We start from the raw sequence: 23,749 nt of genomic DNA on the forward strand, positions 1-23,749 counted from the left end.
AGAGGGCTGGGGATATAGCTCAGTTGTAGCATGCTTGCCTTGCTTGCTCGAGGCCCAGGGTCCAATCCCAGCACCACAAAAGTAAATAAATATAAAGTGATGTTCCCCATTCCTAGAGCAGCTAAACCAGAGCCTGTAGAATGACCCATTGGAAGGCTCTTGGTGGAAGGTTCTTGGATGGCCCAAACAGAAAGCGAGGGTGGTACACTACTGGGGATTAGATTAAGCCCCAAATCTTTTCTTGTGTTCAAGAAAAATTCTCAGGCTCCCCATTAGTATGGACATACTGGTCTGCTAGGTAATCCTCAGACTGTTGTCAATTTCCAAAATCAAGACTTGGGTTAATGTTGTACGTAACAAATTACCAAGGTCTATACACTGAAGGCAGCTCAGTCCTGGGAACTCATCAGCGGTGACTTCCAGATGGGGATAATCTGCCAGTACAACTTGCACCAGGCCTGCTTGTACCTTCAGGAAAATATTTCCTCTTTGCTTATAAATGTACAGCTTAAAAAAAAAAACTGGTAAAACTTGGGTAATGCTTTGACAAGACATTTTTCTACCTAGATTGGTAACATGGCCTCGTAAACCTGATTCAAGCTGGTGTCACCAGAGGGAACATTCTACATTCATTACTAATTTACTATGCAAACACCACCTCAGAATGGCAATTTTAGGCAAAAAACTCTAAGCATCCAGATAAAATAATCCTATTTGAGAGGTGCCCCAGTTCCATTTTGCTCCTCATGACCTACCAGTGCATCACTGTTAAAATTAGGCCTTCAATGGGAACACTATAAACTTACAGAAAAGGTACCTCAATCACTGTTTATGTGCTTTGGTGCTAAACTCAATCTTCCAGCACTTACTCGTTTAAGGACTAGAATCAGGGCCACCTAAGGGCAGCATCATGTCCTATTTATATTTGCAAAACCAATAAACTTGGAGCTTGGGACATGGTAGATGAATGAAAAACATCTTAACCTGTCGTTAATACAACAAACCCAGGGGGGCCATACTTGCAGATGCTGCAACACAATGTAGGGTCTAACTATTCCCACCACCACACCCTGGGAATTTGAAGATGGATTCTTCCATCAACAGCCTGAAATAGCTCTGCAGCTGCAGGATGCATCACATTCATTGGGAAGTCTTCCCAGCAAAAGCTTCATCCGCCTTCCACCTGGGCAGGGCAGCCATCTGGGAGATGACGGATGGAATGTGGGCTTAGAAGAGGCTTCCTAGGTGGCTGATTTGTCATATTTATTGAGAATCAATGGCTTGAACAATTGTACTGCAGGTAGTTCACAGTCAGCCACACATCTCTTGTGGAAAAAGCCCAACCAAAGGGCCACTGCCTGCCTTCCTGAGGATTCTTCAAGCTTGATCCCCTATGAAGTCAAATCTGGCAAATCTCTGAATAGCTTTATAAAACTGGCTCACCCTGTCTTCAAGGGTTGATATAAACTAACAGCCAAAAGTAGAACTCCATCTGTTATAATGCAACTGAAATCAGTGCTGCTCCCCTTTAAGGACCACGTGACAGTATGTTCAGTTAAGTTTCCCCGCAGGAACACTGATGGGCAGAGGGCTGGATCTGCAGCTCACTTGGAACCGAGGACAGTTTTCCCATTCAGTAAGTGACATCCCTCGGCCTAGATCTTCAGCATTTCTTCTCTTCCCTCATCTTTTCTCTCATTTTACTTCTTGGCTCATAGAGTAAATCCCATTCTTCTCTTAATGAGCTTCATTTTTTAATGTCTGTCTGCTGTAACCTACTTCGAATTCCTTCTGAGGTAGGTAGGATCTGAACAGCAAATTAATTTTTCAGGACCCACTTATCATAAAATTATGAATGGAAAATAATAGATGAAAAACACAGACATGATAAATTGAATATATGAAATTATTTATTAAAGTCAGGATGCATGAACAGACTACTTAGCAGAAAGATAATTCAACGGCAACCAATTTACACAATTCGCAGCAATATTACATTTCAGAAAATGCAACTGAGGACATCATATAAATTATAGTGATTTGTTTTTAAAAATCCACTGAATTATCTCTTACCTCTGCAATAACATATCATGAATGCAGCTAAAGAAGTTAGCAGGGAAAGTGTGATCTTCCTTCCCCACTCTCTGCCCATCCATCTTCCAGGAAACCACAGGCTGCTGCTGACCAGACTTGGCATGAGGCTGTGAGGTTGCTGCTTTTCCCCCTACATCATAACCGATTTCAAATGGTGCTAGACAAAAACAGACTCTGAACACCAGGAGAAATCGGTCAGCCTGTGTAAGAGATGAGCCAGTAGTGCTCCTCGGGTCTGCACCTCTGCAGGTGCCAAATCTGATTCCAGCGGAATACTCCGGGGCATCCTCCAGGAGCATGTGGGCAGTGCTGAGGTGACAGTCCTCCAGGTATACAGCCCTCTGCCCTTCCCTATCACAGTCGACACCCAATACATCATCACCATCTGAACAGCACAATCACTGCACTCAGAGGCCCTTCCAATTCGGTGATGCTAGAGACAGGTGCTAGTGGTGGGCTGTGGCCTGCTCAAGCTGCTGCATTTACATTAAATACAAGCCCCGCCCCCAACTCCTGCTGTGGCCCCGCCCACATCCAACATCTTCTTGAGTGACTTTTGCTGTCCAAGTCTTCCCTTGACTTCTTGAACAGGCTCAAGCAGCGAAGAGTGTCAGTCCCTTGAGCAGCAGCTCCTCCCCAGTCCATCCTTTGCAGAGCTGCAATTCTTACTCCTAAAACACTGATTTCAAATGGTGCTAGATACAAAGATGGAAAAATCTAAGCCACCATGTGAAACCAGCTTCCAGAAGAAGAGGATCTCACCGAAGAAGGCAGGGAGATGCGATGGGAAGACCCGGCCTTCACCCTGAGGAGAAATGTCTTCTACTGTGACATGACAGAATGATCCATTAGAAAGACACTGAGGAGAGGTAAAAGGTACTGCTCAATGCAACAGGGACTCCAACAGATGAGAGCAAAACAAAACTCATTAACTCTGTTTCATTTCACAACCAGTCACTATAAACTATTACACATGATGAAATAAAACAGCCAAATCCAAAGTATTTAATTTTAAAATATATTAATTTTACATTCATACCATCCTAGCCTTTATATATTTCCGAACAGCACACAAAATGTCTCTAGATACATTATATCCCTCCATCAGGACACAAGCAGCCTACATGCTTCTGAGGCACCAGCGGCTATACAAAGGTGAGTTTCACCTGTCCAGAGCAATGTTTCCTTTTCCCTATTCATAAAGAGCAAGGGCTCCTCCTTACCACACTGCATATCAGTATCAGGACATTCAAATCTGACACCTTTAACTGACTTATTGGATTTAACCTCTCACATGACTACCATTGTACTGAATTCACATAATTGAAACTGAGCTTTGATTCTGAAGCCTGAAAATAGATTTCCAAATCATGTTCCAAATTAGATTTCCTCTTTCGTATCATCTTTTTTTTTTTTTTTTTGGCTATTTGAAGTGAAGAAAATAGTGTGTTTCCTCTGATGCCATAACCCAGAGAGAGAAGAGACAGCAGAAGCCATGTTTTAGGTTCCCAACCAATTCTTTAGGCCTCAAGACATAAACTTATCTTTTTTCATGGCCCCTGGCAATAAGGTTATGTGTTGCTACAATAAAAATAAGAAAATAAAATTTGAACATCAAGAGTGGTACATTTAATTCTCAAAACAGTCAATGACACAGGTATTGCTCCAATTTTTGCAGGCAAATAAATTGATCCTTACTTAACGAGGATAAATAAGTTGTCTGAAGTCACATGATCCATAAACACAGATCCAGAGCTACCTCCCAAGTCCATGTTCCTACCCCTTTGTCCACTGCTGCTTGCTCCTCAGCTTGACTATCATCTCATTGTGTTCCTGAACTTAACTATGAGCAATTTGGGGGGAGGGAGGAAATATGGAGGCCATATTTCTGCAGGGAAATGGGATGATACTGACTATAGAACACATTATACTTGAGTGAAGATGGGGGCATGATTTTGGTTCTGCAAGAGGTCAGGTGGATTTGGGTAGCTACTGCTCTCTCTGGAGCCTTAGGTCCTCCCTCAGCATGACTCCGCCAGTAGTGAGGAAATTGCTGGTAAGGAACCCACTCCAGTAATCTTAATACCAACAGCAGGCTCTGCCATCCACCATGGGATGTCCCAGGGCCTCAGCTGCATGTGGGGGAACCGAGGGGCAGATCTGGGGTTGACATCTGCAACCAACACTGGGCTCGGGTGGGCAATGACAGTGAGGGTTTTAAGGTCAAGAACGTCATGACATTTATTACCAAAGATCCAAATCCTGTAAAATGAGAGGGATGATTGAGATTCACATAGGCTAATTCTCGGCTTATCTGCTTTTCATTTCAGTGAAACTCCTCCGTAGCACTTTCAGTTAGGAGAACCGACAAACCCCCTCCTAAGTGCCCTTGCACAGGTGTCCTGTAGTGATCCTGAAAGCACCTTTCCTCCTGCCACAGGCCCTGGCTCTGCTGGCCCCTCCTCCTGGAATCCATCCATCTACCCTCCCTTAGCTACCACCCCCCAGTCACACTCCCCATCTCAGCTCAGGAAAGCCTCCCCAAACCTCCCCCAAGTCTGGCTAGCTTGCTAGAGGACCAAGTCATTCTCTCCTTCAGAATGTGCCCTTCTCGTTTGGTTGTCAGGGTGACACTGAAGTAATGTCTCTCCTGCTACCCAGGAACTGGAGCGTCAACCAGCCTACCTAGCACCTAGCAAGGAAGCAAATACCACCAAGGGAACCATAAGACAGAAGCCAAGACCTACAGTCCCCCCTCGTGGATTCTAAAACTCTTAGTTCTCAGGAAGAAGAGATAAGAAACCATTAACAAGGCATTGCTTTAAACAATCTCAAATAAGAGGAGAAAAAAGGTAATCTTAGTACCCAAATCTTTTGCCTTTTCAATCTCAGGAGGTGAAAGGGTCATTCAGGTCACAGACCTCTCAATGGAAGCAGAGTTCTGTCTTCTAAAAGTCAGCTGAGCAATGATTCTTCTCTGAAACAAGCTGGTGGTTCTGTGCTAGTTGGGAGTAGCTGGGTGATTTGATAAGGGCTGGCAGGGGCTTGATCTACCTGGCAGTGAGCCTGAGGGCCACCTAGATCTAGAAGAAGGTGGCCCATGAAATCACCAGCCTCCTAGGGGCTCTGCCATCCAATGAGAGACATGGGATTCTCCTGCTTCGGCCTAAAAGGCCCAAGCAAATTGGCTGTGTCGAAGGGCTTAGTGAGATTATCTAGGAAGGAAAACTACTCACCCATCAGGAGTAGGTATGTAGCCCTGATGTGACACTGCACAGGTTAAAGGTCCGGGAAGCCCCACTCCAGCCCCAGTCTGTTGTCACGCTCACTTTCTATCTAGAGGCTTTTCTACCTTCCAGAACATTCTTCTGCCGAGTAAGGGACCCGAGGGCGGAAGAAAGGTCAGCACCCAGGGAGGGAGAACGCCTGCCAGGCATAAAATCTGAGAACAGGAACCGGCCACTTGCCCTGAATGGGCCTCAGTGCCTCAGTGCCGTCTTCATCTGTCCAGAGGCAGCCTGGGAAGACTGATCACCATACATGCAAATGCTCAGAGGGCTTGGGCAGGACACAGAGAGACAGAGGCAGCAACAATGTGCAGCAGAGAATAGTGGCCTGGAGAGGCCGCGTTATGTCTAGAGGCATACAAAATCAGATACATTAAAAAAAAAAAAAAGTGCAGGCCAAACTAAACAGAGCTGAGGTTTAAACACACTTCATGGGCCACTGGCTAAGAACAGTCAAAAGATCACAAAGACAGCTTCTATTTTCATTATAAATGATGCTGTGTTTTAAAGTCCTAAGTATCTTATTTTGAGCCCAGCATGGTGCCCAAAAAATAACATGGGGGGAAAATGGGAAGGAGAGGGAACTTGTTTGTAAAATGTACACACACGAACCGGCTGAACCCAGTTGTGATCACCCGCGCTGTGCTACCACAATGTGTTCAAATGCAGAACGTGGGAAGGTTCCTGCCAAGGCAGCAGCTTCTCCCTCCTGACCCAGCGCTGGGTGCTGAGTCACAGCTACTTACGTGACAGATGCAAGTTCCAGCCAGAGTGGGGGAGGATGCCGGAAGCTGAGCCCCAAGCGTCCATCTTCTAGCCTCTGGGAATGCTGGTTTCAGGGTTCCGGGCAATGAGGAAGAACTCATCTTGGTGAAAGGGGGCCTAGAAGGCCTTTTTGAAAAAAGGGGAACGTCCTGCCCTCAAGACAGTCCCAGACCATTGTTGTGTGGACTGAAAGGGCTGCCCAGCTTCCTGTCAGTCTCAACTCCAGCCCAGACCCAGTGTCCTGGACATTTTGTCTTTAGCTGTCAGAGAAGGGCCTGCTGCCAACTAGCTGCGGTTAATGAATCAGAGGAAAGGGTGATAAAATGAAGGATATGTGTGTTGAGGGACCATGGGTGGAGGAACATGGCTGGCTGGCCTGAAGCCCCCAGAAGAAGTGGTCGGCATTCAGGCACCACTCTATGTCCTAGGCCCTAAATCCTAAAGTGGGAACAGCATCCTTTAGAGGTGGTGGGCCCCTCAAGTACCGACTCCGGTAACAGGGAGAGAAGTCACAGCCTCCCAAAGCCCCAGTGGTCCCAGTATCAGCTCTTTGGGCTTCCCCTGGGTCACAGGTACAGAAGCCCATGTTCCTAGGCAATTGAACTCCTTGAAAGTCAGTTTTTCTGTCCCTTCCTCCAAATGATTGACCAAAACCTGGGTCTCAAAAGCTCCCAGACTCTGTACAGGGCAGGGAGGGCCTGGGTCGGGATGGCTGGATGGAGAGAATGCTCCCTACTTGTCCTGCCGTGGGGTAACACGGGAAATGGGGGTGGCTGGAGACAGTGGGGAGGTAGGGGAGGAGGAAGGATGGAGTGGAGGCTGGAGCACGGAGTTCCGGGTTCCCCTGGCAGATGGGAGGATGGGCACAGCCCTGAACTACTTTCAAGGAAGCTAGTACTTTCCATGAGAGGAAAAGTGAGCACGCCTATGGTCTATTACACACACACAATGCCCACCATACGTACAGTTCACCAGCCCAAACCAATGTGGTCCAAAGAAAAACCATGAACGCCACTCCCTTGTCACTCCCCAGTCATCTACTTGGCTCTATTAGGACAGACTCGGAAGTGTAACTTCAGCCTCGGGGGAGATCTGACTTTGGAGGTTAGTGCAGAGATGCCCCAGAGCCCAGCTTCCCAACCCCCGGCAGGAAGACCTGGTCACCCCTCCTTCAGCTGCCAAGAAGTAACAGACACAGTGTCCTACCAGGTGCCACGCTTACAGGACCTCATGCCTGTTCACTGGGTCCCGGGAGCTCCTCCAGTGGTCTATGCTCCTCCCTGGGGGGACAGAGCATCTCAGAGTACTGAGCACTTCACCAAGTCAGACGCCCTTCCCGGAGCACATCCTGAAGTGGGCACCAGTAAGCCAGGGCGCATCCAATAACCACTGAATGGCAGTTCTACCCAGTACCTGGGCACACACCTGGCAGAGCACATGGACCGGGCACACCCTGTGACGTGAGGTGGTTCCACTTCCCTAGCTGGGGGCGGGAGGCTGAGCCAGAACGGAGGTAAGTCCAAGTCCAGAGCCATCTGCAAGTCTGCAAATCCAGAGCCATCTGCAAGTCTGCGCTCTCTCCTCTTCCCCTTCAGCTGGCTCAGCTGTGGCTGTACCTACATTGCTATTCCAGCCTCATTCTGTTATCAGGACCTCTGTCTGCCAGTCTCAAGAACAGTGAGTAGCAGGAGGCAGGAGTAAGAGGAGGGGAGAAGAGTGGAGAGGAGGGAGGGAGGGAGGAGGGAGGGAGGGAAAGAGGGAGGGAGGGAGGGAGGAGGGAGGGAGGGGAGGTGGAGGAGGAAGTTTCACAGTCTAGTGCATTCCCATCAGATCACAGAGAGGGGAACACATACAACTTCCCCTTTTCAAGTGCGTCTTGGCCCCCTTTGCATTTTGGTTCCTTCCCCCCTGGACTGGGGGTGGCAGAGTGAGTGGGCTGGGTAGGGGCAGGCGCCCAGGTACCCAGCCAACTGGGCTCTCGCCCGGCTCCATCTCGGGCCTGGCACGCTCCCTCAGGCCGTTACCCGACATGCCCTTCTCCTTGTCAGGGAGGCCTCGCCCTCTTGTTTTCAAAGTTTTATAACAGTATTGTTTGTTGTCCAGCAGATTAAATTCTTTAGAGGCTGGGGGGGGGAGCAGGGAGGAGGAAAAGAGAGGAGAGAAGGAAAGAAAAATACAAATAACTTCTATTAGGAGTCAAATGATTAAATGAATTCCTTTTTGAACACAAAGTTCACCTGTATTGGAGAGTGGCCAGTGGCCAGAGTGATGTCCCCTTGCTCTCTGTGCCGTCCTCTTTGGCCCTTCTTACCTTGCAGGGTGACATGTGGTCTGAGACTTCCAAGGCTGCAACTCAGGGTTCGAGCTGAAAAAAATAACAGCTAATAAGGTTTGGGGGAGTATGTTGGGCTTTGGGGCCAGCTGGCCCTAGCAAGGACACACTGCATCTCATCTCCTCAGGCATCTGGGTGACTCAGACCAGGACTTTGGGAAGGGCATCTATAGGCAGCTGCCCTTCCCCCAACCCTGAGTTGTTGTTGTTTTTTGGGTTTTTTTGCCGTGAGTTTGTAGTTTATTTACATGTGAAATCAAAGTCACACATTCACTGATACCAAGACACTGGACAAACTGCCCCAAAGAAGTAACATAACTGCATAGACAAACACAGATGGCTCTCTATATCCGAGGTTCTACATCCCTAGATTCCAACCACAGATTAAAAAAAGTGTGTGTGTGTAATATATATATGTATGTATACATAAAACTGCATTTTTACCATACACACACAAGCTTTTCCCTTGTCATTATTCTCTAAACAACACAACAACCATTTACATAGCACTGACAATGTATTAGGCATTGTAAGTAATCTAGAGACGACGTGCATAGGTTAAATGCAAACACTATGCCATTTTACAGAAGAGATCCGAGTATGTGCAGGTTTTGGTATCCAATCCCCCACGGACACTTAGGCATTTGTGAATACAGTCATCCTTAAGAAATAAAACAGAGTGTGGGATAAAACAGAAAGCAAACAGTCAATATGAAACAAGCATTATTTTAAAGACAGACAGGACACCCCCCGCCAACTTTCCCCAGTCCATTAGGCCTCTTTAAAAAAAAAAAAATCTTTATTTTTATTTATTTTTAAGTGGTGCTGAGGATCGAACTCAGGGCCTCGCACATGCTAAGCAAGCGCTCTACCACTGAGCCACAACCCAGTCTCAGGCCTCTTTTTTTTTTTTTTTAATTATTATTTTAATTTGAGAAGGGTCTCTAAGTTACTGAGACTGGCCTCGAATTTGCAATCCTCCTGCCTCAGCCTCTCAAATTGCTGGAATTATAGGTGTGCACCACAACACGTAACTCCTGTCAGGCCTTTTGATGCTGAAACTGTACTTGGCAATAACACAAAAGGACATATAATTTTCCATATTTAAATACAACTCTCATTGAGGCATCATCTGATTTCAGACTTTGGGTTATGGCTAACTAGTATGCAAGTCTGTAGCATCAAAGGCAATGCCTGTGGCTCCTGCACTATGGCCAGCCCTAAGGTACTCCTCTTCCACCTTCTTCTACCTTCATGCTAGTAAACCCTGTCCGGCCCCGCTCCCCCCAACCCCTACAATGCCTATCCAAGGGCTAGGAGGCATCTGCAGGGGTGGGCAGTGACGAAGGGCAGTGATGACAAATACAGAATTAGAGCCGCTCAGGGCTCTTTCCTGGAAGGGATCTGGAGTTCCAGGTTCCACGTCCTCTCCTCCCCCAGCCCCCGCCCTGGCTTAGGGCTGCCTGGAAACAGAAGGGAAAGATGGAGAGTGGGGCCAAGGACCCGGCTCTGGATCCTAGTACCTGAACCTTCTTCAGGTTGCTTCAGGGATGGATTTAACATCCCATAGCTTCAAGATGAGTCGGACTCTGTCAAAGACATCCAGTTTCCCACCTCAGACAGGTTTCATCTTCCCTTGGGAACCCTGGGCAAGGGTGAGGCACGAGGCACGGCTCTCCCCACCACCTTCCCTGCGGCAGGTTTGGACGGTCCTTTTTTCTGTCTTCCAGGTGAACAGAAAGAATCAGATCCAACACAACAAATCTTCACACACAAGGCTACTGAAGACTTCTACCACCAAAACAGCTCCCCTGTGCTTTCTGGACAGCTGTTATCAGACATATGCATGCAGCCCCATCCAACCTCAATCATTCTAAGGGAGCATTACCAGAAAAAAACTAAACCATTCTGACGAAATTCACTGCAAATAAGGATAAGCTCTTCTTCACTCCTTCATATAAGTTCTGGGTCTATTCCAATGAAGGTCACTCAGAGTTCTAAATGGCCAAGAAGTCATTACAGTCCAATTACTCTGCCTCAACAACCCTGGACAGAATGGGGGGCCAGGCTCAGAACTCAAGGAAACCCAATGTCAGGACTTCTCTAGCCTACCCTCTTCTGCATGGGTAAGGCATACTTTCTCAAGTCAATCAAGAGACATTCAGAGTTGGAGCCAGTGTGTCTAGTGTCTGACTCTACATTCTATATTTAGCCAGTGCTTCCAGCAGGTGCTGTACAAACAGGTAACATACACACAACATGCATGCTGGGCAAAGCTCTGGGCATCCCTTACAAATCTGTTGGAAAAAAAAAATTACAAAGATTCCACAGCAAGGCCTCACCTCTAAGTGAGCGACAGCAGCAGAAACAGGTCTGTATGCACATGCATGAAATGCTCTACAAAGGTATCAGAATGGTTTCAAGCACCATGTATTCCAGAAGCTTCCACATGTAGAAAACCTCTCCAGGCACACATGATAATTGGCTGACTTCCCAGCTAAGAAGTATAAGCCAGCTCTCCCAAGAACTCCAAGAAGTTAAAAAAAATCAGAGAATAGGAGAATATGGACAGTCTGAGATTTCCTTCTACTCTCACACATATAGAGAAGCGAAGGACCTAAGGGATCAAAGTACACTGTCCACTTCTCCACTCCTACCCCCCACCCACTGGTCAGGTCCCAGGGAAATAACAGCTAGAGTCAGAGGAGGTGGGTGGGAGACTCCAAGTAAGCAGGTACAAGCAGTCAGGTCTTGGCAGGATTCTGCCTGGCTCAGTTTCATCAATGACAGGCTAGTGCCACCTACCCGCACAGGGTTGCATGAGGACCAAGTGAGCCAGCAAATTTGAAAAGAACCATGTACGAGTGATATGATGGTTACTAATCAATTCCTTCCCCTCCCGCCTGCGTCCTAGCCCAAATCCCTGTCACTATACTATACTAAGGGAGGGAGGGACAAGCTCACAGTAATTGTTAATCCCAGGTAAATGCCTGGTGAAGTGGCAAGCAGACAGTGTCTTGGAGAAATGTGGCTATTTTTATAATTCTGCATCCTGTTCAGTAGATTGCACAACGTGCCCCTTAGCTCCAGGGGTTCTTACCCACAGCGCCTTGGAGACATGGTTAATGTCTGTCTGGGACTGAGGCTGCCGTGCAGCAGCTAGGCCAGAGTCCCAAACACTCCCGGCTGCTGTTCGCTGTGCCTGGGGCCCTGGGCCTGCCTTCATGTGTTTTATTTTAGCTCTTTTTAAGAATAATTCAAGATTTAAAAACCAAAAAGGAACTGGCAGTTCTGAGATCTTCATTTCTTAGTTTTGTTATTACCTTTTCTTTATCTCTCTCTCTTTTTTAAAAATTTAGTTTTTAATAGAGGGCCTTAAACAACCACATGAGAAAAAGAAAGCTAAAATACCAAGGAAAACCTCTTGACACAGGGGGAGGAGCCTGGAACAGATACCCTCCCCGAGTGCACAGCCCCATGCCACCTAGGACTCAGGGACAAACAGGACCCAGCATCTCCCCTGTAGAATGGTCTCTTAAGCCAGCCCTGCTCGGCACAGCAAGCCCCACCAGAAGCTCCCTCGTCCCCCTTCTCCCGCAAGCCTCTTGGCAGCAGCCCTGTCAATCCTCTGTCACGGGGGAGGGGGGGGACATGGATGGGACTGCATCAACCACCTTGACTCCATCTCTAGCCCTTCCCTCCTCCTGGAAAGTCCTTCAAACCCTATCTCCACCCACCCATGCTAATTCATGCCAGCAGCGCCTCTTTGTAATGAGGATTCTGACTGCTATCAGGTCTTCAAGATCCCTTCTCCCCCTTCTTTCTTTCATGGTGACTCAGGTCTCCATTTCCTGATCCCGAGTTTCTGACTAAGCAATACCTCTATGAGAATCCAGGAAAGGACCTGTGGTAAAAGAGTTGGAATCTCTGCTTTAACACCCTCACGTAAGGAATCTGAGCCGCCCGCCCCCCCCCAATTGGGTAAAGTGAATGAGTTCTGTCAACCAAGCCAGGACCAGAATACAGGTCTGCTAACTCCTCTGCACCAAGCAGTGTAAACCCCATTTCCCCTGACCTGCCTCTTTCCCAAGCTCCCCATCACTCTACCTCATCCCTGGCAACTTCAGACCCCTGGCAGCAGACGGCAGCTTCCTTGGTCTGGGTTGGCCAGGCACCCAAAGATGGGCCAAGGAGAGGAAGCCCAGAGTTTGACTTACGGTGGGCCCAGCAGCTGCTTCTCCCAAGTGACCAAGGCCTGAGCCTAGGGGATGCATGCCCTGCACACATGCCCTTCAACCTACCTCAGTGTCTCAAGACAAAGCAAACCCGGGCAATCTAACACAAGGCGACTTCTCCCCTCCCAGCGCCTGTCCCTTGCTGGTCACGATCATCAGCTCCAGGAACCATGCGTCCTGGCAGAGGGGCTGTGCCTCCTGCAGGCACATATTTGACCAGTGACTCGGCAAAGACCTGACCCAAATGTTCCCTGTGCTGCATGGACAAGAGAGGCACGATGACCAGGCTGAGACACAAAAGCCAGCTGACCCCGGAGAGGATGGGAGACAGAAAGCCAGGGATGGCCGTGGCAAATGGAAAAACCTCATTCACTGGTGACGTCTACTCCCACCTGGACTCCTAATTCATTACATGTTCCTGTTAGCTATGGGGGCCTTGGGAGGATGTTTCTATTGGGAAGAAAAGGGATTAGTGTCTCTATCAATCTCAATCTCCGGAGGAAAGTTCAACCAGCATGGCTTCCCAGGAAGCTGAGGTCCTTCCGTCTTTCCATCCCTTCCTATCATCGGGACCCCCTTATTGCGTGTGCTGCCCTTTTCCTTCACCCTCACACAATCTCCATATTTTGCATACATTTTTAAATTTTTAAATATATTTTTAAATTTTTTAACTAATGATCTCTCTCCCCACTAGAATGCATGCTCTCCAGGAATAAAAACTTGGTTTGTTGACTCTGCAACCCAGCACCTAGTACAGCCCCAGCATCTAGGAGACGCTCCATACACATTTGGTAAGGAACGTATTTGCCTTGCTCAGTCCTGCTGGTCCCTGGGTACCAAAGGGTGTCTGCGTCTGCCTGACCTCTCCAAAAAGGAACATACAGAGCCACCCCTGGGGAGGGTCCTTGGGTGACTGCCTTTCACTCTGGTTCATATTCGTTCTCTGAGGGTCTTCGCTCACAGAAATATTTGACTCTGGAAAACCAGGGTGAGGAGAAACTACAGGTTTTGGAATCAGAAGTGCTGGATTTAAATCTAAACAACCCCACTCACCAAATGTGTGAGCTTGGTTAAGTCACTTAATCACAGTTCCTTTAACTGTAAAAGGGAAATAATGCCTACATCACATGGTTGTTGTGAAGATGAAATCAGATAAGCAAAGGGCCCTTAACAAAGGTCAGTTTCCTTTCCCTGGATGGTAGGCAGGAACTGAGAACTCGGATGCATCTCATACCTTCATGCCTTGTGACGGACCCAACCTGGTACCACACCATCCATGGCGCCAGGCGTTCAATATGGGAACCCTTCATAGGGAACACACATCTGTCCTGGGCCATGGCAGGCACTTCTGGATGAGCACTGGACTTGTCCTCCACATCTTTCTGGTCCTGCTCTTGTGATACAACAGTGTACAGCCACCGCGCCATGAGGCTGTCTCCATCCCTGTGCTGGCACTCCACCCACCCCACACAAGCTTCACACTGCAGCACCAGGCTCTGCAGAGACCATGAGGCCCTGGGGGTGTTCTCTGGCTCGATCAGCCCATGAACAGCTCCGGTAGAAGGAGCCAGCAGGGAGCCAAACCCAGTCTATGCTTTCCTCACAGCCACTGCAAGTCCCAGAAAAGCAAAGCAAAACGAGTGCCTCCCACAGACAGCCGGCTGGTGGAAAAGGGTGGTATCTCTTACATATCTCAGAGGGAAGCCACACATCCAAAAAAAGTGACCAGTACAAGGTACAGTTCCTCTCTAAAGCTGTGGCTGCAGCTTCAGGGGCACTCAAGCCAGGGGACAGAGCCAACATATGCATTAAACAATTCACAGCCCTGACAGGACTAGGAGTCAATGGAATAGAGAAGGTGCTGACCAATCAGGGGCCTTGGCAGGGTCCCGCCCGCACAACTCCCAGCCAAGCCACGCCACCTCCGCTCCAGTGCTCTGTTAACCTCTGCTGGATCCCGGATGCAAGGGCCCCTGCCTCCTAGCTCTCAGACCTCAGGGACTCAAAGGTCAAGAAAAAGTGCCTCTCTCTCAAGGGGTGCCACTTGTTCTGCTTATGTGACTGGCAACACACAACGCCCTCCATCATGGGAGCAGAAGGCAGCCAGGCTGGTAAACAGGAAGCCAAGCATTAGATGAGAGATCGAAGTAGGGAAATGAGCTGGGAAGCACCGACCCCAATTCACCAAGACAACAACGGGAGCAAAACCAACCCTGGTTTTCCCAGTCAAGCAAGGGCAGGGCTGTGAATGGGGGCAGAGGTCACCCAGAGCCAGGCCTGGGGACACGCTGCGCATGTGCAAGCAGAGTCTCCCAGGCACAGCCAGCAGGTATGTCTGGCCCCAGTCTTAACGCTAGTCAGACTCTAGACTACACATCTTGAGGGACTAGCTCACCCTCCTCTCCTCCCTGGCTGCACAGAGCCTCTTCACTTGTGCTCCAGCCCCAATACACCCAGTCATCTCACAACGCTACTAAACTTGTCAAATTCTTTGAAGGAAGAGTCTGAGAGCCCTCGCTTGGGGAAGGTCTCAGGCTGCTCACCGTGAACTCAGAGATTTGTGTCAAGGGGAGGACAGAAGATGAAGCACTGTGAGGATTCACCAGCCTTCGCCAGCCTTTCCTGGAAGGTGGTGGGAGTGGTGCAGAGAGAGAGAGGCACTCACACTCTTAAGACCAAGCAGAGAGAGGCGACAGGGATGGGAACCCACGGGTGCCTCATAAAATTACCCAGCACCATTCCTTTTATCTTTAGACCCCAGACAAACCTGCTCTTGGATAGCTCTAGCTGGACAAGAACCCTACAGTAAACTCTTCCTGGTGACAGGGGAAGCACCTACAGTCGGCTCTCGGCACTGTCTGTATGTAGGCGGTCATCACTTTCCATCACCATTGCTAGTGCTGTGGCCAGCAGCAGCGAGGCAGAGAAAAGGCCTAGAAGAAAAAAGTGATCCATTCAAAGGGAACCCCAAAAGTAAGGGAAGAGCCCTGAAGCCCACTGCTCAGGCTGGTCTACACTCCAGACCAGCCCTGGACTAAGCCCATCAAGGCTAAGGTCACCCACTCAGATGACAGGGGAAAGCAAGTCCAAGGTCCCTATAGTTCTACAGCCAATGAGGGATCAAACCCCAACTCTCACGTGGGATGTCAGGGGGCCAAGAGTGGTTTTTCTCCATTTACTATGGAAGCCCCGACTGCTCTGCCACCACCACACCCAGAAATGCTACCCAGCTACCTCCCTCATATCTAGCATCCCGGTCACTTCAGCTGGCTGCCCTTCCCCCAGCCCCTTGCTGGTTACTAACCTCATTCACAGAAAAGGCAGGCGGAGGAAAATAGAAAGAAGAGAGCAATTGTTTTAAGAGAGTCTGAATGGAGACATCCGAGGATCCCCCCCACTGAATAGGGAAAATGGTCTTCATGGGAAGGGAAGGTGGTTAGGGGAAGGACCGGGAGCAGTCAACCTGACTTACCTGGAAGGCAGGCATAGGGTTAGATCCTGTTTTTCTTGCTGTTTCTGGTTTCCAATAGCAGTCTGGTGGTGACTCCCTGACAAGACTGGGATCATGTCACATTGGTCACACTTGTGGCTCGACAGCACCTATGAGAGGAAAGAGGAGACTATCCTACCCACCCTGCCCTAAGTCACCCAGCAACACACGTTCATTCGCCACCCAGCTACCGCCTGAGCACGGCAGACCCCACTCCCTGTGACTGAGTGGGTATAGGAACGAGAGCAGACAGCAGACACCGCTCCGGGGAAGGGAGGCAAGTGTGGTCTTATATGTCCTAAGAAAATCATAGGAAGGAGGAGGAAGGGGTGGAGGAAGGCAGGAAGGCAGGAGGTCCAAGAAAAGGAAGAGAGAGGTCAAAAGACATCCTTGGGCAAAGCAAGGCAAACAGGATACTAAGAGGAGAAGCCGGAGGCTGGTCGTTGACGCAGGGCATGCTGCCTTCAGCCACGTCATCCCTCCACCCCAAGCCTCTCCTCCAAGCCCGGCATCCACCAGAGAAGTACCAGCCCCTCCTGGCCCTCATCCCACATTAGCACCCTCATCCGGCATGACCTTTGAATCCATCAGCGTCTAAAACAGGGGAAAGGAGAGTAAGCTTGGCAGCCCTGAACCCGAGGCAGATACGCACACACACCTTCCTGGAATAAAAGGTCCTTGGAGATGGCCCACACTCTCTATGTTCCAGTTCTCCGATAGAAGTGCTCCTCTCCCGCAGGGGAGGGCAGACACGTCTGATAAGAACTGCTTAGCACAATGCTATATATAGTCTAGGTTCCTACCAGCCTGAGATTTGGAGCTAGAACTTGGCAGAGAACCATGCTAGGTGCTGGCAAGGGCCGTCCTCCTGCAGCCAGCCAATCAGGAGCCTCACCTCTCAGCCAGGGGCAGTGAGGACACTCAGGGTCCTTCCATGCAGCCCATTAACATTCTGCGCAGAGGACAAAGGCTGTTGGCTCCATTTTAGGGAAAACTGACTTCTCCCAAATGTGAGGGGGATGTGTGGAGGCTGAACAGCACATTCCGGGATCTCTGCAGGTCTCCAGTAGCACTAGAAAAAATCTGGTCCTCTCTTCTAGAGGACTAAGGGTGGGGGTGCGCAGGAAAAGAATGAAGAAGGCAGAGCAGCTGGCTGGGCTCAATAAACATCTATCCACTTGCAATGTTCAAAGAAATAAAAGAATGTAAAAAAAAAAATTACAGCAATACTTACCACAGAGAGCAGGACTTCCAGGCTTCATGTGTGTGTATGTGTGCTCCAAATAAAATGCAAGCGAGCCATCCAGCAGTATGACACTGTCCTGGGAACACCGCACCATCCTCAGCTGAGCCAGTCACCAAGAGGTTGTCACCAGCTCACAAGCCAAGCTGCACTCTCCTGAATTCTCTGTGGGAAAGAAGACAAAGGTAGGCAGGCTGACTCAGCTTGCAGGGCCAATCAAGCAATGAACTGTAGAGATCCTAACTAGAGACCTACCTGGGGTTTGTATGTGGCCCTTAGGACCATGGCCCTCAGCTGCTGGCCACCATTTCATGACAAAAACAAGACAACAATGGACAAAATGACATGGGTCTGTCATCTTAGAGAAAGGCCAGTGGGCATGGCAGAGTCTGACCTAGGAGGCCCACCCATCACCTGCTTGAGAAAATGGACCTGAAAGGCAACAGAGATCTCTGAAGCACAGAATCCAGGGCGTTATCACATGCGCAGCTCAGGACACAGAAGTATGAGATGCATAAGGTTCCAACTCCCACATACACACAGTCCTTTTAGGTCAAGATGCGCTCTACTCAGGCACAAGAAGACATGGTGCAAGGGGTTGTGACCACCTTTGCACTCTGGGTGGGGGGATGGCCGGCCCCCAACCGCTGCCCAGCACTGATGTAAGCTCAGTCATGTTTCCCCGCTCCTGTTGACTCTCGAGGCTCAGGAGCCACTCGCCTGAGATCCCAAATGAGTCACCCTGGAAGGTCCTCGGGGAGAGAAGGTATTCTGCGACAAATGTCAGCACTAGTATCAGGCATGAGAAAGCATGAGACTGAAAAATGGCATAGGAAAAAGGAGGAGGGCGCTCCAGGCCAGGATGCCTGTCCCTCAGTCCCAAACCCGTTATCTGCTCCTCTGCCCCTAGGCTGGTTGAAGGTGGCAGAGGACAGAAAGGGGATAATGGTCTGGCCAGGATTCAGTGGCCGTGAAGGTGCATCTTGTCTCTTGTTCCCAAGAAGGCATGGCCAGCGAGCGGGCGGGGCGGGGCGGGGCGGGGCGGGGGGATCACGCGCTTATGGCGCAACGCTGCAGAATCAAGAAAAGCCTAGAACCCTGAGCCGCCATGATGCGAAAAGAAAGAAAAGAAAGGAAGAAAAAAAGAAAAGGTCAGGAACTCAAGGTCCACTATTTCATCTCAGAGGAAATAAGGAAGATGAAGGAAGAAGATAAGCTGTGACGTGGGACAATAAGGAAAGATGAGCTGACACAGAGTGCCCCAGCTATCTTTTGCTGAGGGTGGGGAGGTGGACCCACCATCTTTGCAACAGGCCGCAGAGGCCTCCTAAGGTACCACATCATCCCTGGGATACCTACTCCTGGGGTCCAGAGTGCCACGGTTCACTGAGGCTGCCCTGGCCAGCCCCTGCCCCAACAAGGGAACTGCCCTTTATCCACCACAATGACCACCGAGCCCATCACAGACACAGCCTCAGTGAGAAATCCCAAAGGGTTTTCTGGTCCTGAGAAGGTATCTGTCATTTGGGACCAGTGAGAAGAGCTCAAAAAAATGACCCTCATTCCCAGCTCACTGAATAATACCATTAGCTGAATTTCTTTCTTTCTCAAGCTCTAAAAATTCAAGGGTCACAGAGCTTGTTGAGTTACCTGGTATCGCCCCCATCCTCACGCCTGGCAGTGGCCTTCTTCTCTCATCAGCCCTCCCTGAAAATGACCCCAGGCTAGGGATCCGAGCCCCAATGAGCTGTTTCTGCTGCTTTCATGTTGACAGAACATTCTGGCCACTCAGCTGAGAGCTCCATCTCCCGGCTCCTGATACACTGAGTCATCTTCCAGAGAGGAAAAAAACAACAAAGCAGCCGTCACCAGGGCCCCCATTGCCGTCGACAGACGAATCACTGGCTGTCGTCACTCTCTGCTCCGCAGCCCCGGAACTGGTGACGAGGGGCATCAGGGTGCCCAGCTCCCCTCCCACGGGACTCAACAGCGTCAGGAAGCAGGCAGCCACTGCTGAGATTCGGAAAGAAGGGAAATGAACCTGGCATCAAAAGGCTCCCAGGAAGGCTCACTGCTTAACCCTCACTCTGCCACCACCAGTCCTCACTGCTCGGTGCCCGCTGCACACTCTTGCTACAAAAGCCAAGGGGCATTTCCTCACCTTGAAGGCTTAGATTTGTACTGCCAGGTAACCTCCTCTCTGCCCCTGCTTATGACATCACAGAGGGACACAAACTCCCTCCTTCTCCAGTCATCTGCTATGTGCATTTTTTAAGTCCCTGATAAAAACCACTGGATGGGACGGGGTTGAGGAGTGGCATGTATATTGCCAGGAACCTGGCACTGTGCTAGGTATTTCTCTATAACACGCTGTCATGGCTATGCCTTACAGACTGAGAACACTACAACTTGAAAAAAAAATTAAATGACTCGTCTAAAATCACCCAGCTGAGAAACCAGGATGGAGATGCAAACCTAAGGGCGTCCAGCCCAATGGCTTTGCTCCTGCCTTGACTGCCTGGGGCCCCATCCTTCACTGAAGATGCTATCACCCACCCAGTCTCTGCCTCCTCTTCCAGGAGGAAGGTAGTCAGGACTGGCTTGTCATTCCATCAATTTCGGCTACAGAAAAAACCATCATATTGAGTGAACCTGGCCACAAAGGAAAAGGAGGAAGTTAATAAGGAAGGCATGGCACAGCTAAGTGACCCGGATCATGAGCACAAGAAGATCGGCCACCCAAACTCCCACGCAGCCTTAAGAGACCTACGGCATGCCTTAAATAGCCACCTTTGTGGGATTCACCTCCTAAAAGGGATCTCAGGAATTCAGAGAGGAAAAAAAATGAAGTTGAGGGCTCGTCTGACCACGACCACACCACTTGACAGCCATGGGCTCTCCTCTCCTTGCAGGGTTATGGTAAAAAAAAAAAAAAAAAATGATATAATTGCCCGAAAAGAACCTAACGTGTTCAATCTGGCAAAAGTGGGTGCCAGGTAGATATCTGTTTTCTTCCTATTTTTCCCAGCCTCCCTCTGAGAGCTCATATCCTAATAGGTGACCTAAGACTCCTCATAAGGAACCAGAGTGCAACAAAGGTACCATAAAGAGGAGCTAGGCGCAAGGGGATCTTGCCAAAGTGGCAGGGGTGGTTATGAGGGCCACTTCTTGAGAGGGTGATCAGGATAGCTCTGCAGAGACAGTGGAGCTGCCACAGGTGGATGTGGTGAGAGGAAGCTGGAAAATAACTAGTGAAAACAGGGAGAGGGAAAAAGCAAGAAAACGTGAGTCACCTGGCTTTATGGGATTCGTAGTCCACCTTGGGAAACTGAGAGCAGTGAGACTACATAGGACAGCTAAGGCCAGTTACAGACAGCCCCGAGCATCATGTGAAAGGGAAGGAATTTCACCCTGGGAATGCCGAGAAACCATTTTAAATTTCTGAGCAAGAAAAACAAGATGGCCGCTGCACGCAGAAGGGCCTGGAAAGGAGAGGGACAGGCAGCAGGGAGCCTCTCTAGAAGACAGCAGCTGGAACCATGGAACTGGCAGGGGGCATGGAGGGGAAACAGGGAAGGGAAACAGTAGAAAGTCAGAGCCATCTGAATAAATCCTGCAGGCTGCCATGGACCTCACAGCCTGTCCCCATGGAGAGGGTGACGGAGACAACCTATTTGGGTAACACAAACCACAGGTCTGACACGTCTGAGATGAGCTGCCGAGTCTCTGCCCCCACTCTTCTCCCAACACTCGGCTCTTCCCCCAAGCTGCTTTTAAGCCTCTAGCTGATGAGGGCATTGGGTTTCCCCAATGCCCACGCTCTGGCAAAGCTGGGGCCCCAGGTCGTAGAACCCCTACCCAGAGGGCTTCCACCTGAACCCCCACCCAAGATTCTGTCTGGGGGTGGGACTGGCCATTTCTGCCCCTGGGGCCATCTTCACTGCGGCAGCCAACACTGTGCCCGCCCCTGCTGAGACTTCACACCCCCCCCACCCTGTCATAGCCCCGGCCCCCCCGCCCACTCTGCGGAACTGGCACAGCGGGACCAGAAAAACCAACGCCACCAGCCACCATGTCAGAGACCAGCAGAGATGCTTCCAAAATGGCAGCCGATCAAAGGCATCCATAACGGAGTCCACCAGGGAGTGGGGAGCCAGTGACAAGAGGAGGGAACTGTCAACCACCTCTCAATAGGCCTCCACACCTCCCCTTATGATCACAATTGTCACATCTTCTTCAGAAACTTCCTCCACAAAATCTGAGACAGGGGAAGAAGGGTTCCACCCTCCCCCACCCCCCGGGAGACCCTGGAGGCCATAGGTGATACAGGGCATTCAGAAGGACGTTCTGCGGCCATGCCCCAAGGTGGGACAGCAAACCATTTCTGTCCTCAAACCTGGCCCCATCCCTAACTGGGTAAGACCTGGCCCTCCCAGGGAATGAAATCTTCCACTGCTCCCCAGTCAGACCCTCCTCCCTGGCTCTGTGGGCCCTGGGGAGCCAGGAGGTAGGGTTGCAAGGAAGGGCCGAGAAGGCACACTCCGTGCCCTCCGTTATGTAACAGGGAGGGCGGTGCTCGTCGTAGGCCAGAGACCCAGGGCGCATTGCGCTCCAACATGCGCAGTCATGGGTGGGGGCCGCTGCGCATGGCGCAGGGCTTCGGAAGCCCCCTCCCCACAAATGTGAGGCAGTCCACAAGTTCAGGATAAAGAGTCAGGACCCCATTTTTTTACAGCCTACCTCCCCCACAGAGGCGAATAGCCTGATGCCCCAGTTTTACTCTCTCTCCAGGTTCCCCAGGCTGACGAACCATTCCAACCCAGCACCTTGAAACCTCTCATCGCCCTGTGACTTTGGGGGAAATCCCACAAAATACGCAGTTTCTGAGCAATTTCCTGGGGTCTGTCCCCGTTCTCACCTTTCCAAGCACTAGGTAGCAGCAGTTTCCAAAAGGCAGGTCCTTCCCATAGTGGTCTCAGCTCAGGACTGGCTCTTGAGGATCTTTGGACTGCCCCAGACGTCAATGCAAATCTCTTGTCCCAGGGGAGTAGCCCAGAGTCAGCAGGAAGCCCAGGGTGGTGGCAATAGCAGCAGCAGCAGCTCTGCCCTACCTTGCCCAAGCGTTTCCAGGGGAGCCAAGAATTATTTTGCCGCAACACTGAGGTGTGGCTGATTGGAAAATTCCCTTTTCTAACACCAAACTAAAGGACAAATATTTTTTTTCTGATTTGGTCAACCTTCTGCACATCCATCTCCCCAACCTTCCTCCCTCCAAAAAAGAAAGTTTGGGGAGGCCTGAGATATTCTTCCCTATAGTCTATGAAATTTTAAAAGGCACAGGAAGAAGCTTCGACTGGGCAGTCAAAAGCAGGCAGACACACGAGCCTACGCACACCCCTGAAGAGATTTTAGAAAGCTGCTGGGCTTCTCCCCCCTCCCCTTTAAGCAAGTGAAATGCAAATTCAGATTTGATACCCTGCCCTCAGCCAATCATAAAAAGCTTTTCACCTGCCATTGGCCCACCCACCAATCAGAGGAAGTGTCTGGAGTGAGAGCCCTCCCCTGGCCAATGGAAGGCCAGCTCAGTCACTTAGTTAATGATGCAGCAGTACAGGGAAGGCCATCACATGTGAACTGGAAGGGAGCCAACATGGAGACACAGAGAGCGCAAGGTAAACAACTTTCCAACGCCAAAAGGATGACATTTAATCTCTAAATGCTAGCTTCCCTTCTCGGCTCATCCTTGACCCCTCTCAGCTGGCCCCACAGACCCCGGGAGCCTCACTACCTGTCCCCACAGAGCTCCTAGCAAGATGCAACAGTGACTGCGTCACCATTCCCCACTTTTCCCAACTACGCAGTGACAAACCCACCAGCTCTACCCCACTTCTCTAGCCCACACCCCACCCCAGCCACACGTTCCACACCAGCTTCAGATCCCTGGGGCCCGACATTTCAACCAGGGAACCCCCTGGAAAAACCTGTCCCCCTCGCCTTCCTCTCAGCCCTTCTCCTCCTCCTCACTCCCTACCTTCCACTTAAGATCTCACAGACAGATGGACGCTGACAGCCAAACAACCCGGAAAACCAGTCTGTCTGTCCACCAGAAGAAAACAGGGCAAAGGCTGGGAGGTCAGGTGGGAAGCTGGGGACAGTTCACTCCTCTCTCTTCTACCCTGGTTAGGCTTGGGCAGCTGACACCAAGGGAGAAGAAATTAAAGTGAGAAAAAACCTCCCTCAGAGAAAAAAATAGCAAAAAGCAAGAAAGGAGGTGATAGAGACAGAGCACCCACATACGGAGAG

The 23,749-nt window shown here is 50.1% G+C and overlaps 1 long non-coding RNA gene across 7 annotated transcripts in view; it reads right to left on the minus strand.

Annotated features, from left to right (window-relative positions):
• Positions 1–1,892: 1,892 nt before the first annotated feature.
• LOC110598575 (uncharacterized) overlaps positions 1,893–23,749 on the minus strand; it is a 30,200-nt gene continuing 8,343 nt past the window's right edge. The window contains exons 1-4 of one of the 7 annotated variants that reach the window (XR_013426511.1): positions 22,365–23,651; positions 19,097–19,278; positions 17,438–17,611; positions 1,893–16,313 (exon numbers count right to left, since the gene is read on the minus strand). This is a non-coding gene — a long non-coding RNA (uncharacterized LOC110598575). Of the gene's footprint in view, positions 16,314–17,437; positions 17,612–19,096; positions 21,412–22,364; positions 23,652–23,749 lie in introns of those variants that run through there. The other 6 variants (XR_013426513.1, XR_013426515.1, XR_013426512.1 and 3 more) reach the window with 6 other exon arrangements.

This window comes from Ictidomys tridecemlineatus, chromosome 10 (genome assembly GCF_052094955.1).
Source record: "Ictidomys tridecemlineatus isolate mIctTri1 chromosome 10, mIctTri1.hap1, whole genome shotgun sequence".
NCBI lineage: Eukaryota > Metazoa > Chordata > Mammalia > Rodentia > Sciuridae > Ictidomys > Ictidomys tridecemlineatus.